The sequence below is a fragment of the Mus caroli genome, chromosome 17 (assembly GCF_900094665.2).
Source record: "Mus caroli chromosome 17, CAROLI_EIJ_v1.1, whole genome shotgun sequence".
Classification (NCBI taxonomy): domain Eukaryota; kingdom Metazoa; phylum Chordata; class Mammalia; order Rodentia; family Muridae; genus Mus; species Mus caroli.
In genome coordinates this window covers 64,463,274-64,478,282 of record NC_034586.1, presented here as the reverse complement: position 1 = coordinate 64,478,282, position 15,009 = coordinate 64,463,274, and the positions used below count along the sequence as shown (strand labels likewise).

The 15,009-nt window shown below is 39.4% G+C and overlaps 1 protein-coding gene and 1 pseudogene across 1 annotated transcript in view; one reads left to right on the top strand and one right to left on the bottom strand.

The window, feature by feature from the left end:
- L3mbtl4 (L3MBTL histone methyl-lysine binding protein 4) overlaps positions 1–15,009 on the bottom strand; it is a 339,815-nt gene that overhangs the window by 240,938 nt on the left and 83,868 nt on the right. The window lies entirely within an intron of this gene.
- LOC110283768 lies at positions 13,887–14,485 on the top strand (annotated as a pseudogene).

The following is a 15,009-nucleotide window of genomic DNA, read 5'->3' as shown; positions in this document are numbered from 1 at the left end:
GAGAGAGAGAGAGAGAGAAGGAAGGAAGGAAGGAAGGAAGGAAGGAAGGAAGGAAGGAAGGAAGGAAGGAAGGAAGGAAGGAAACCACACATATTAAATAAAACACACAAAACAATCCCAAGCAATCCTAAGATGTGCCTACACCTTTTCTTGAAGTCAAAGCATTCACTAGTCATGCTGAGGACAAGACCTAGGGTAAAGCAAACCCCTTAGCAAACACTGGTGCTCTAGCTTTTAATTTATGTACTTACTGATTGAAAGAGAGGCAAGAGTCATTTCAAAATATGTGCTTAGTAACCATCTTACTTACATGGTTTTGTGGCTATACATAAGGAAAGCTATCTGTCAAAAGTATGTGAGAAGCTAAAATGGTAGATCAGAATTTCTGCCTTTGAAAATCCTCTAAATAAAAGGTGTGGATGGCCCCTTAATTCATCTTTGGAAACACCGTTATGCACACCTCTTGATTAGCTCCCAAGAACAAATTGTCATCAGAGAAGATGAAAATTTGGCAGGTGATTTACACAAGATCTCTCCTAATTAGTGACTGATGACAGAAAGTGAGTTTGATGATTCAGTGTGTTCAGCCCGCAATCATTGCCTCAAGTTTTTCCTCCATAACTTTGGGCTGTGTCTCAGCAACCTGTAACAGAAAAGGACTATTCCAAGTTGCTTGGGGCCAACCTAGACATAGCAATGAGAAGAACTACATCGAGTAAGGCTGTCCATCTAGCACAACCAGGAGTGTCTGATCACCCTTGTTACCACAGCCATTAGACTAAAGCGCGACAAGTGCATACGTTCATGACACAAGCTTTCAACTAAGTCTCAACAAAGGACCATGCTCATTTTTATATTGTGGTTTTGGTTTTTTTTTTTTTGGTTTGTTTGTTTGAGGTTGTTTTTAGATTTTTGTTTTGGTTTTGTATTTTGTTTTCTGTTTTTATAGGGTTTTTTTGTTTTGTTTTGGTTTGGTTTTAGACTGCGTTTATACTGTGAAAAACCATTGACTATGCTGTGAAGTACCATCTTGCAATGGTAAATTAACTAACCTGAAATATATACAGATATGCCACTAAAGTTTATCAATAAGTATTTTTTTTCTACCAAGTACCTCTTGAGGGCCTCATGTTGAAGGGTTGGGTAACAGCCTGCAGTCCCACCAGGAGATAGGGGAGTCCTTAGGATGAACAGTCTAAGTGACTCTAGAAGGCTGTTCCCTCAACTTCTTCCTTTCTACAGGATATCCTTCCCTCAGTCGTCCCACGCCCAACCCCTGCTCTCACTTACCCCTTCCCTGAGGTAAGAAACACACTCTGTCCACACAGCACTGTGTCATGTGACCAGCCCACCATCAACTTAGTCAGTCAGCTGCAGATTGGAAAGCCTGAAACTTCAAATCAAAATAAATATTTCTCCCTGTTCAAACATTTACCTTGGGCATTATGTCACAGAAAAGGAATGCTAAGGAACATGGTTGGGTGAGCAAATGAAACAGTTTGTGCGAGCACCAGACTGCCAATTGCTTATGCAGCCATAAATGACAGTTCCTACCTAGGCTTTAGCCTGGTGTGTTTCTACAGGTATGGTTTGTTAAGGGAGTAATGTATGCTGTGTTTGAGGTCATACACTCAAACAGGGAAGTAGATAATATTTGTCTCTATCCCCCCTTCTCCCCATGTTTGCATGTCTAAATCTATGTCTGTCTGTCACTATGTCTTTAATCTACATCTAATCTATATATCTATAGATAGATAGATAGATAGATAGATAGATAGATAGATAGATAGATAGATAGATAGAATAAAATTTTGCAATGAAAACATTCCCACCTGCCTTCCCCTATCTGGCCAACTCATGGCATTTCTAAGCAGTAAACACTTTCATTAGTTTATAGTACATCCTTGCAAATTTTCCACTGTGAAAATACAAAGAAACATGGCTGTGCTTACTTTCCTGCCCTTGTCTCCAAAGACATTCTGTTGTAGTTCTGTTTTCTCTGGCACTTTTATTTGACAGAGGACTTCCCTATAAGGAAGGTTTATACAGCCGCCCGGTACTCACCTTCCACAGCTGCATAGCATTACAATAAATGTGTGTGTCAGGATTTATCTGGCTCCATATTAATAAATATTTAGGTTGTTAGCCATGCTGTTTTGTCCAAGTTTACAGTGCTGCAGCAAAAGCCTTCTCCGAACACTTGTAACTCTTATGTGCAGAGCTATAGTAGTATGGCACTGCCCATCAAAGGAGATATGACCCCAGAGTTGCTAAGCTTTGCTGAGTTAAGTTATCCTTGGCTGCTTCTCCCCATGGGCACAAGAGGTTCTTGCTTCCCATATCCATGGCTCTAAGTTGGGGATTTAGGGCAAAGTGGCAAAAGGATGCTTACCATAGCATTTGCTCCATGAGGGAGCGGTTAAAGGTCAGGTTGTTGATTGAAAGATTATTTTTATTTCTTTTACAGTAGAATACCTTTTCTATCCATACTTTCCCCCTGGAATAACTGCCCATCTTTCGATCTTAATAAGATAGGAAAACTAGTCATTTGTTTAGAGTATGCTGTGAATATATAATATGGATGTGTGTGTGTGTGTGTGTGTGCATGTCTGTGTTGGATATGTGTGTGTGTGTGTGTATATAATTTTTCCCAGGTTGTCATTTCTCTTTCCATCTAGCTTATGATGTGTTTTTTTTTGAGACAGGGCTTCTCTGTATATCCCTGGCTTACCTGGAACTTACTCTGCTAGTCTAAGAAATACAATGGCCAAGCCTTTGCTTTATGGTGTTTAGATTTGATAAAAGGTTAGAAAAGCCTCTTTCTTCTTAGATGACAAGAAGCTACCCCTTTCCATCCCTGTGTCTCATCCCTTACATTGAACTCTTCAGAATCTAACCTGTGCTCGGTAAAAATGTGAGGTAAAGCCATTTTATCCAGAAAGCTACTCATGAGTTCCTACTTACCAGCCTCCTCTCCCCATCAGCCTCAAAGTTCTATGTATTCCAACCTGTTTCTGGCTTTCTATTCTGTTTGTATAGTCTGTCTGTCTATTTGTGTGCCAGTAGCACACTGTTTTCATTACAGGAGCCTTATGGTTTCATATGCTCTCTAGGCTACCTAATACTCATTGCACACAATGAGAGAGTTCTGTTTGTGTACAAATTTTAGAATCAAGAAAGCTCAAAGCTCAACTTCCAAACGCTCCTATTCCTATCTGTGTGATTCTAGGCAGATGACTTCTTTAACCTCTGTGGATCTCCATTTCCTGTCTGTCTTCCAGAGAGTCCAATTTTCTTAATGGGACTTTTTGAGGATTACAGTCCTGTGGAAGAACAGCCTTAGCCCAGCATGTGACATATGGCAGGTTTTCAACTAATGGGAGCGATCAGTTATTTTGCCAGATTTCAAACTGCTGATAATGTATCCAGGGACTTTAAAATTAAATTAGTCAGCCTGCTATTGTTTATTGACTAAAGAAACATGTCTCAAATGAGCATAATCCCTCATGAAAGGAGCATTAGGGAAGAGTAAACAAGAGTCTTACAATCGAGACAATCTGCCATTTAACAAGTATCTATTGAGCAATTATTATGTGCAAGTCGCTGGTTAGCTAAAGGTAAATAAGCCATAGTGTCCAGGCTCTGTCAGGGACTCACTCTAGGGAGATGGGCTTCCTTGGCATCCCCATCTCCTTATAACATGCCCTTGACTGTGATGTCCGTGCGCATTTGCATGCTCGCTGCTGTCCTTCTAGCCTAGCCTCTCCCTTGTCCTCACTGAATATACCTCTCTAAATATAGCTTCATCATCATTGTCATCCCAGTGTAGTTCCCATGCCATACCAGGCAGAGCATCATCAGCCATGGAAACAACAATCAGCAAGTCTGTCTCTCCCCTCATCAAGTTTTCATGCACAGATCCGAAGCAGGACTGCACAGATGTCTAACCATCTCCTGACTCCATGATCACCCAAGTGAGGTCATTAGTCTGTGTTCTAAACCCCCTTCACCTTCAGCTCAAGACTCACAACATGGCTTCCTGCACTGGCACCTCCGTCCGGCAGCTGAGTGAGTCGCCCTACTAGGTGGTAATGTGGCCTGCATCACAAGACAAAAGCCACTCGTCGGGTGGGGCAACATGATATGACTCAGAAGATGGAGTAAGAGATTCTCCATCTTAAAGGATGTGGCTGACCATACAGAGAGAGTCTGCTGAGGAACTGCAGCCTCAGGAAGCTGAGTGAATCCTGCCTGACAGCCAAGGAATGCTGAGGAGAAAAAAGCCTGTCAACAGACAGGAGCACCCAGTGATGACACTAACCTCCAAAGCCTCCCTGATGCCACCCTAGACAGAACAATAAAAGCAATGAAGCCATGCCCTGACTTTTCAGAAACTATGCAACAACAATAAAAGGACATGGCGAGCTGCTATATTTGAGGCATTTTGATACACAACAATTGAAAGCACACCAGGTCCTATTTATCCCTTAGATATCAACTGAGGAAGCATAGCCTGAGCTTCCCTCTTCCCTCCCTCTAGCTGGGATGACCTGGGGAACCTTCCAATGCCTAGAAGCACCTTGTACAGAATTCTGGAGTTGATCCTATCATACTGCAAATCATCTGGTTTTTCCACTCACCGGGTCTGAGAGGACTTCTGAGCCTAAAGAAGAGAGACGGTGTCTGACTCATTTTTCATCCCCAAGCACCTGGTCCAATTTCACGACCCAGTGCCTGGAACAGTTCAACAAGTCATTGCTGAAGAAAGGCCTGAAGGCAAGGCTCAAGAGCAGTTCTCTTCTGCCAGGCAGATGTCACATCCAAAGTCACCATGGATATCTTTGTGCAATTAGTAAAGGAACAAACTAATAAAAGGTGCTATAAGTCAGAGACATACTCATGAACACTTCAACATACTCATGAATCGCCTAGGAATCTCACCAACACACACGCTTTTGGTTTGGAAAGGGTAGAGGCTGAGAATCTAGGCTTCTATGAAGCTCCACGCAGATTCACCCACATTCCTGCCCACATTCCATAATTTCGCCTTTCAACAGGACAATGAGTGGGAGCAGGGCAGTGGTAATCCAATCACAACTGACCAAGATGATTCTCTGACTGGGATGAACACCCAAATCAGGCCTAATCTTCTATGGTAACTCATTACATGGGGTTTAGCCTTCTTCATTCAGTCCATACACAAGAAATGTCCATAATTCAAAGCAGAATAACTCGCTTCTACAGCAAAACTGCAATGGTAACAAGTCCTGATTATGCTCACGTGACAGCTGCCAGAGCTCTTTGACAATCACTGGATCATTGAAAGTAAAATGAAATCTATAATATGCTATCTGTCACTCAGAGTGCGGGTTAGAAGACTTGGCTCACACATATATTTGCTGTTGAAATTCTGTCTAGAAAGAAAAGGAATCCCCCATGAAACTATTATTACCTCTTACTCTGAACATAAATGACCTGTTTTCTGTGCCTGTATGCTCTTTAGATAGACAAAGGTTTTAGATATGTTGACACATACACATATATATGATATATGTGATTTTTTTATTATCAGAAGCAATTTACATTTATTTTATGAGGTACTCATTCCCTTGATTTATTTTGAAAAGAGAAAACTATTTAATGTCATATGACAAAGCCAAAAAATGATGAATTAAAGGCCAAGTAACCTAAGGTCAAAGTGAACATAGCAGTAAATAGTTATTTAAGCTTGAATGAATGGTTTATAATCTCCAGACATGGATTTTTCTCTTCCTAAAATAACAGTATTGAACTAAATGTTCTCCACAGCTCCTAAAGCTATAACATCCTCCATCAGTTAATTATTTTACAAAAAAAAAAAATCCACACTGCTGTTGATGAATGCAGAACACATTTGAAAAGGAAAATATATACTATGCCTTCTCCTCACATTTGGTATACTTAGAGAAATCACCATGAGCTGAAGAAAATACGGCCACTGTTATGAACCCCCAGGTTGCAAACATTGCTTCTAAAAGCTCAAAATAAGCTGAATCACTGGGGAAACAAAAACTATGTCCTGAAAGAAAAAAAGTAAGTGCCGATAGCTGAAAAAAATATAAAATAAAATTGGCTACATTTGTACATTTGGTACATTTGCACTAACAATTTAAGATCTGTCATCCGGAAAGGGAGGACTGTGTGATGGGGAGGTAACCCACATGGCTGGACATGCTGTTCCCTGCTTGTGACCTTGCTCACATCATGTGCTTGAGAGTATGAGTTTCAATAGTCATCTCTACTTAGTCAGTGCCTCTGAGCACCTTTAGGGCTTCCAGTTAAAGGCTCTGAGTTGCTAGAGTGCCTACAGTGCCCTATTTCACCTTCACTGCTGGACAAAGGTCTCTAGAAACCTGGGGGGGGGGGGGTTAAGAGCCTTGGGGTCCCTGGTCCAGCAGCTGACATCTGCCTGGGGGTGACACAGAATGGCTCTGTGAACTGCAGGAAATATGCATTTCTGACTGATAATTCCAGTAGCAGACTGCTACTTCCATTTACGACTTCACACACACTTTTAGAATTCTTGTGTGCTCTGGTCCCATGTGGAAAATGAACTGAAGATAAACGAAATTAACCATGGAGAGAAATAATGTGAGAATGTATGGCAACCTTCTCCCTGTTTCTGTTGAAACTTATATGTCATCGACACAAAGAAAAGCCCTTCTGTTTTGCTCAAATACTTGGCCCTACGGCAACAGTCTCCAAAGAAAACCTCTATAGTACTTTCAAAGGCTTGTGCAAAAACAAAGAGTGACATTTCCTGTCGTTTATGGGCACCTTCTTCCTGAGGGACATCTGTAAATTAATTTCACTGATTATTGGAAAATGGCATCAGTCATATATAAGACTATGAAATGGTAGAGCTAGGAACTACTGGAAGACAAACAAAAGAAAAATAGGGAATGTAAATAACTCTGCGCCCAGTCTTTTCTCAATACCTATTTAAGGATGCTATTAATGAGATTTCATTTCACCTTACCAAAGCTGAGGTCAACCATGACTCTCTAGCATTCTTATGCTAAGGACAGTAGCCACTGTTGCAGACACAACCTCATCAGCTCTGCCATGAAAACTAACTGAGAGGGACCACCCAGACCTGCTCTAAACATCTTCCATCCTCGTCACCCACTAACTTCAGACTAATCAAGTAGAAAGACCCTGAAAGTCCTAAGACTCTTGTTTTTTTTTTTTGTTTGTTTGTTTGTTTGTTTTTACGGGGGAACTACCCCCACCCTGGCAAAGGGAATGGGGCTTGATCACAGAGGTGATCCGTGGCAGAAACAAAGACTAAAACCTAAATCTGCTTATCTATAAGCACACGCTTATCATTCTACAACCCTGCCAACAGCAACATCTGCTGCAGGCAGACAAGCCATCATATCCTGCCCTAGCATCCTCTTCTTGTTCATCTTGATTACTGCCAACCTCATATTATATAGCTCACGAAATCCTTCAACTTTCTCCTCCCTCAAGATGAGAAAATGTCCACATGCTAATATGTAAGTTGGAGTCTTCAAGAATACAGTTTTCAGGGCTGAACAAAACAAACAAACAAACAACAAAAACCTCTGTCTTAACACAATAAGAAAACATGATATAGAACCATCTTATTTGCTCCAGGCCCAGGGACTTATCCTCAAAAGAGTGACCATCACCTAGAGTACCCATATGCAAAATAAGTTCTTGGTGTTCTTACTGTTAGTATGTTAGCTCTCTTTACATCAATAACCACTTAAAGATTTAAAAGCCCTGTATTTCTGTGTCCCAAAATTTAAAAATATTTACAGAGGTTTGCTACTTTGGGGAGGTTCCAAGGAAAGAAAGCAGCAAATAGTATTTACTCTGGATTACAACAAATTCTATGTATACGATTAGATGTTATATATTTTATTATTATGACAAATATTCCTTTATAAACATTGTAAAGCCATATTTTGGGGGTGATTTACATTTTATATACTACATATTTTTCTGAAATTATTGAGTCAAAAACACCAAAATGTACATCGAATATCAGTAAAATTGCTTTGAGAAAAAGAGTTTAATTTTTTCAAGTCACCATGCGCTAGTCAATTCTCAAGGTGATAGGTGATAAGAGCTAACAAAAGAGACTCGAAATGTCACTGATCTTCATGCCAGATATTAATAAGATGAAGGCTGTGGCAAGGAGTCTCCAAGGAACAGAAAACCTCCCATTTTGCTTCTTCAGAACAGTGAGTCTGGAGCAGAAACACAAGGTCACCTACATAGGAGAACCACATAAGCAAAGATGGAAGATGTATAATGAAACCCATAGGAAAGACCCTCCATGCCAGAGGCCATTTCAGAAAGAATAAACCAGGATGACCTGTCCAGAAGATAGTGTAGAAAGGCTGAAAAGTCCCTCTAATATAAAATTCTTCCAATATGATTTTACCTATGGATCAACTGTGAAAGTATCTAAATATCTACAAAATAAATAAATAAATAAGAATGCCAATTGCAATATGTATAACCACAAAAATAAATGGCAAACTTAGTATTTATAGCTGGACCCCTGGTACATAAATCAAGTGACGTTCTGGGTGAGTCACACTAGGAAAACAGTGAGAAGAACTTGAGTAATTCAGGAAGGAAATGGAAAATCCTCATAAAGTCCAGAAAGTTGGACTCATGACACAGAGACAGTAGACACAGCCTCAGTCTTGTTGACCCCTGACAAGGGGTATGTTAGAAAGGGTGGCAGAGGAAGTGCTTCCAGAAAATGTCAGACCAGAAATGGGTAATCAGGTCAAGGGCACACCAGGCTGCATTTGGTGAAACCGTGGTTTTTAGAACAGACAGGCTGTGGTAAAGAAAACTTTCATTTTGTCTTTCTACGACTCAAGGTGCCAGCCAGAATCTTTTGATAGACTCTCTAGTTACCCTGGGAACCTGACCTTTTAAAAGGGCCTCAATCAGTGGAAAATCACAGGTCAGTGAGCTGCAATTTGTCCTGTTCTTCAATTCCTAGATGAAGAAGCCCCAATGAGGTAATTATCAAGAACAGGGAACAGGGGATTTCTCACAAGCCCAAGGGTACATACACAGGAGATTCAGCGCAGACTAGAATACATATGAAGGAAAAAGAATCCAGCCTGCTTCTCTTAGTTTGAACAGATCTCATCAACCAAGAACAACCCTGAACTGCTATATCTCTGAGTATCATGGTATCATGATACCTATAGCACTAAGAACTCTGAAATCACAAGGGGAATGCACAATACCAACAGATGAACCCCACAGCAGGGTGATTAACACTGAAGAGTTCTCAAAAGCCCAAAGGCAGTGCCAATCTCAGTGTTGTGGGTATTTCCTATGTTCACAGAGCACATGGGACGCCCCCCCCCCCAGATAAAACATTAGCCATACGAGGGGAAGAATTTGCAGAGTCTTGGAAGGCTGAGAGAATTTGAATAAAGCACAGTCTGCAAACCTAAGTGCAGCCAGCAGAGGCTTGTGGTATATACACAAGGAAGACCCACTTCTAACAGGCATGTCTACTCTGTACTCTTTATCAATACTGTGATAGAAATACTAACTGGGACAATAAGGCATGGAAATTCAAGAGATACAAATAGAAGTCAAACTATCCCAATTTGCAGATGACATGATACTATATATTAATGGTCCCCAAAATTCTGCCAAAGTATTTATAAGACCAATAAACAAATTTAGCAATATGGCAAGATGCAGAACAAAGTTGCACTAATCAATAGATTGTATCTATAAGCCAACAGCAAACATACAGAGAAGGGTTCATGGACATATATACATTCCAATAGCCTGAAAGAAAATAAAATATCTAGGAATAAACCTACCAAAGAAAGTGAATAACCTCCACAATGAAAACTTTAGATATTGGGAGAAAGAGATAAAGAAACTAAAATGTAGAAAAACATTATATGCTGTACGTTGGTAGAAATAATGTTGTGAACATGACAATTCTACCAACATTTACTAGGTACAGCCCCTACATGCTCTTTGTTTGGTGGTTCAGTCTCAATGAGCCTCCATGGGCCCAAGTTTGGAGACTTTGTAGGTCTTCTTGTGGTGTCCTTCACCTCTCCGGCTCACTCAATCCTGCCTGTAGGAAATCTCAATCAAAGTCTCATCTCATTTTTTCAGAGAAATAGAAGAAACCACATTAAAATTCATATGGATTCCCTTGCATAGCTAAAACAATCCTAAGCAAAAGGAATGATACTGAGAATTACAATTCCACATCTTAAGATACATTTCAGAGCCATAGTAACAAACACAATATGGCACCGGCACAAAAACAGACATGCAAACCAATGGAATAAAGCCAATGACTGAAACACAAACACAACTAACTTCAGCCACCTAAAATTTGACAAAAAATGCCAAAAGCCTAAGTTGGAAAAAATAAGGATCTTCTGCAAATGGTGTTTGAAGCACTGGATGTCCACGGCAGGAGAGTAAGTTAAACCTATATCTATTATCACCTTCTATAAAAACTCAATTAAGTGGATCAAAGACCTAACCCTGAAATAGCTGGAAGGAAACATAGGCAGGACCCTATAGAATATAGATGTGGGAAAGGGCTGTCTGAACAGGACTCCGTTTTTCCAAGAATTAAGGCCAACAAATGAGGAGTTCACAAAACTGAAAAGCTTCTGCACAGCTAAACAATCAATCAACTGGGAAAGAGGAAGACTGGAAAATAAACAATGATTGCCAGCTAGACATCTAACTGATGAATATCTATAACTGTAAACAACTTTAAAAAAAGATCCTTAAAATAAATGATCCATTCTAGAAATGAGCCTATGACCTAAACACAGAGTTTTCAAAAGAATAAAATAAATAGCTAAGAAATATCTCAAAAAAATGTTCATCATCCCTAGCAACTATGAAAATGCAAGTCAAAACAACTTTGAGGTTTCATTTTACCTCACAAAGGTTTTTTAAAAAAATCAATCAATAGCAAATGCTGGAGGGTATGTGGGAAAAAGGGACCCTGGTTCACTGTTGATCAGATTGCAGATTGGTACAGCCATTATGCAAATCAGTGGGAGAAAATTCTCCAAAAGCTAAAATAAATCTGCCATATGACTCAACTATAGACACAAAGTATGACATCATAATCCACGGAACATAAATCTATGTTCCTCTCTGTTCACAATAGCTTATGTCAGGAGCCATAATGGGACAAGCTAATAACTAGCAGGTGATCATCCTGAGACAGCCTGCTTCAGATTATTTTATCATCTGTGGCAGGTTCGCACTTACTAAGCAAGGCAGTAAGGGATTCATCTTATAAAAGATTCCTGCTATTAATATGCTTTTCCTGTTATTATTAAACTTATATAGCAATCATTAAGTAATAGTATACCCTTTGGAGCAGATCTCTGCAGGTCCATGAAGATGTACTGTCTTGTAGTGGTGCTATATAGACAAATAGATGACTTTTTAAGTCTTAATGATGATTCCATAAGAATTCCTAAAATTATATCTGTGATTATTAAGCTCTTTTATAGTGGGACTCCTATTAGGTCCTTTTCAGATAGTCAAAAGTGAGATGAGAACTCTGTCAGTCTCCCATGTGTCACCAGTTAATAGCTCTTAGAAGTAACCAGACTTTCTCCTACTCAGAGCACATTCCAAGAGGTTGTAAACCAATTAACCAAAGGTCATAAAAAAAATCTAACAATTTATTATAGGTGCTAGGGCCGAAGATAAAATATTGACTGGGTTTATCTATATAAAACTTTACTAATAACTTAGTTATGGTTTTAAACCTTCAGTGAACCTATAAAGCTGAGACAGGTGGTGGGTGTTTAGCTAGGTAATTACTCCTAATGGTTATGCATGAAAACATTCTCTGTTGTAAACTTCTATTGCAATTTATGATTTGATTTTGTGTGTGAACTTTCGATGGACTTTTTAACATGTGATCATGTATTCAGAAAGATGTTTAAGTGCTGAGGATAAAGGGAAGGGTCAGAACTGAGGTGAGAAGGTCTGAGCTGAGAAGAAATGAGCTGTGAAAGGGAACTGAGTTGAGGAGAAATTTTTAGACAGAACTGAATGCAAGAAGAGTTTAAAAGTATAGTCATGGCTTTCAGAGAAAAGTCATTGAGAGTAAGAGCATTCTTGTGACTTCAGAGCAGGAGGAGAGAGCAAGATTAGAAGGAGAATGCATAGTAGAATAACTTAGAAACTATGGGTAACGTAAAAAAGCTAAGAGAGCAATGTGCAGAATGCAGAAGGAAAGAGGAACAAAGAAGAAGCTGCAGAGAGCAGAAGGAGCCATGGGACAGAACAGGTCTTTTCTTAATAGCAAGTCAGGCTTAGTCTTATTAAAGGAACAAAGCTTTCTTCTTACCAACTTGGGTTTAATTCGTTTAGCATTAAAAGGGTAGAAGCTTTTTCTTTCTCTATGCAATAAAGTTTGGAGTTAATTTTCATCCAGAATGAGTTCTTTCTATACTGTTGCTTGGTCTCTTGCTCCATATGCATATGTAAGTGTGGATGTGTGTGTAAGTATGTAATTGTGAGAATGTATGCATGTGTGTGTCTTAGTATGTAATTGTGAGAAAGCATGCAAGCTAGGCCCTACTGGTTTAAATGGAAATGTATGAAAACATGCATAAATCTGTCTTTTGTAAGATTATGCATACTTGCTTATGTAGTTTTTTTCCTTCTGCAAGTGTTATTCTTGTCTCCTGGTTCAATAGAAGTTTATCACTCCAAATGTTGCCCCCATAGCCTGACAAGCAAAGGGCAAAGGAAAAGGATCTAACAATTAATCCCTTACTTAATCTCCTGCTGTTTTGGGATAAGGTGCTAAGTGCCAGAGACTGCAGTCTCTGGCCTCAGAGGATCACAGAAGGCAGGTCAGCTGCAATAGCATAGTAACTTAGACTTAGATAAGTAAACTTTTTATTATACAGCAATCTTAAATATCTCCTAAGACAAAGTCTTAACTTCCACCGATGATCTTTCCTGTCCACTGGCTCAAGAAGAACCAACAAGATAGAAGAGCCCCCAGCTTGGGTTGGCCCCCAGCAAGAAATGAAAGCAACCTAAATGTCTTTCAGCCCCAGCAAATGGATAGTGAAAATTTGGTACAAATCCAATACAGTATACTATTCAGCTGTAAAGAAAAACAAACTCATGAACTTTGCAGGTAAGTGAATAGAAGTAGAAAAGATTGTATTGAATGAGGTAACCCCAACCCAGAAAGTCAAATGACACATTTCTGTCTCATTTGGGGCTCCCAACTCTAAATCTTCAGATGAGAGCACATAGCCTGGAGTGGTTGCAGAAAACAAAAGCATAAACCAATACCACTGCCAGGGTATGGAGCTCTGAAAGCAATAGAGAGGGGAATATCTCTGTAAGAATGATCTGATCACAGAAATGGGATATATGAGCACTTTAGAGAACATGAGGCAGACAGATACACAATAAAAATGGAGGAAGGTAAAAGAGAATAGAGTATAGGTTATCTAATGGGGGATGAAGAAAGGTTGTTGGATAGGGGATGAATGGATTTCAATACAGAAGGAAGGAGGAAGAGAAAATAACAATGAGAATGTCTGAAAAAGCTGTAAGAAATTATACTATTAACTATTTACCTTAAAATAATCCTATAATGTATGCAATTCTGTTTATATATATATATATATATATATATATATATATAATAAGCTTTTCTCAACTGACAACATTACCTCCAAGAGCCAAAGATAACCTAACAAAAATCAAAAAAATAAAAAATAAAGAGTGCAAACCTCTTCCGGCATCCTCAGAGTTGTTTCTGTTTGTGAGACCTATGGCTTGACCCTGCTGATAGCAAGATGTCTGCAGGAAATGTAAAAATTTGGACATCTGGCTCTCAACTTCAAAGTTACAGCTGTTATGCCAGATGGACAATTCAAGGATATCAGCCTAAGTGAATACAGAGGAAAATATGTTGTGTTCTTCTTTTACCCTCTTGACTTTACTTTTATGTGTCCCACAGAAATCATTGCTTTCAGTGATAGAGCAGAAGATTTTAAGAAACTCAACTGCCAAGTGATTAGAACTTCTGTGGATTCTTACTTCTGTCATCTGTCATGGATTAACACACCCAAGAAACAAGGAGGATGAGACCCATGGACATTCCCTTAATATCAATTTCCAAGTGGACCATTGCTCAGGATTATGGAGTCTTAAAGGCTGATGAAGGTATCTCTCTCAGGGGCCTCTTTATTATTGATGATAAAGGTATTCTTCGACAGATAACAATAAACGATCTTCCCATTAGCCACTCTATGGATGCGATTATCTGACAAGTCTAGGCCTTCCAATTCACTGACAAACATGATAAAGTATGCCCAGCTGGCTGAAAACCTGGCAGTGGACCACCAAGTCTGATGTCAATAAGAGCAAAGAGTATTTCTCTAAGCAGAAGTGAGCAATGGACCATTTTTCTGCCAGGAAGCATTGAGCAGCCAGAAGAAAATCTCTTGTATTCTACTCATGCTTAAACACATGACATGGTATGATTCCAGATAAGCCTTCCTACAGGACTGGAGATGGTTAGCCTTTCTTCCACTATTGGTAATGGCAGACCATCTTATATCAGTTACAGAAACCAGTCTGTTAATTTTTTTAAAAGTAACTATTAAACATGAATTCTGAGGGGAAAAAAATAGAGAATGCCTGTTTGAGGTTGTTCACTGGGGCTGTCCAAGAGACTTCCCAACAGCATTGCTATTGCTATTGCTGTTGATTAGCCTCTCAAGGTACAAGATAAGTACCTATTGCTAAAGGTAAAATGCATTTCAGAAACCAAATTCAGGGTCCACTGAATGCCTCTTCCCTGAAAACTAACTTTCTTTTTTTTTTAATTTTTAATATTTTTATTACATATTTTCCTCAATTACATTTCCAATGCTATCCCAAAAGTCCCCCATAGCGCCCCCCACTTCCCTACCC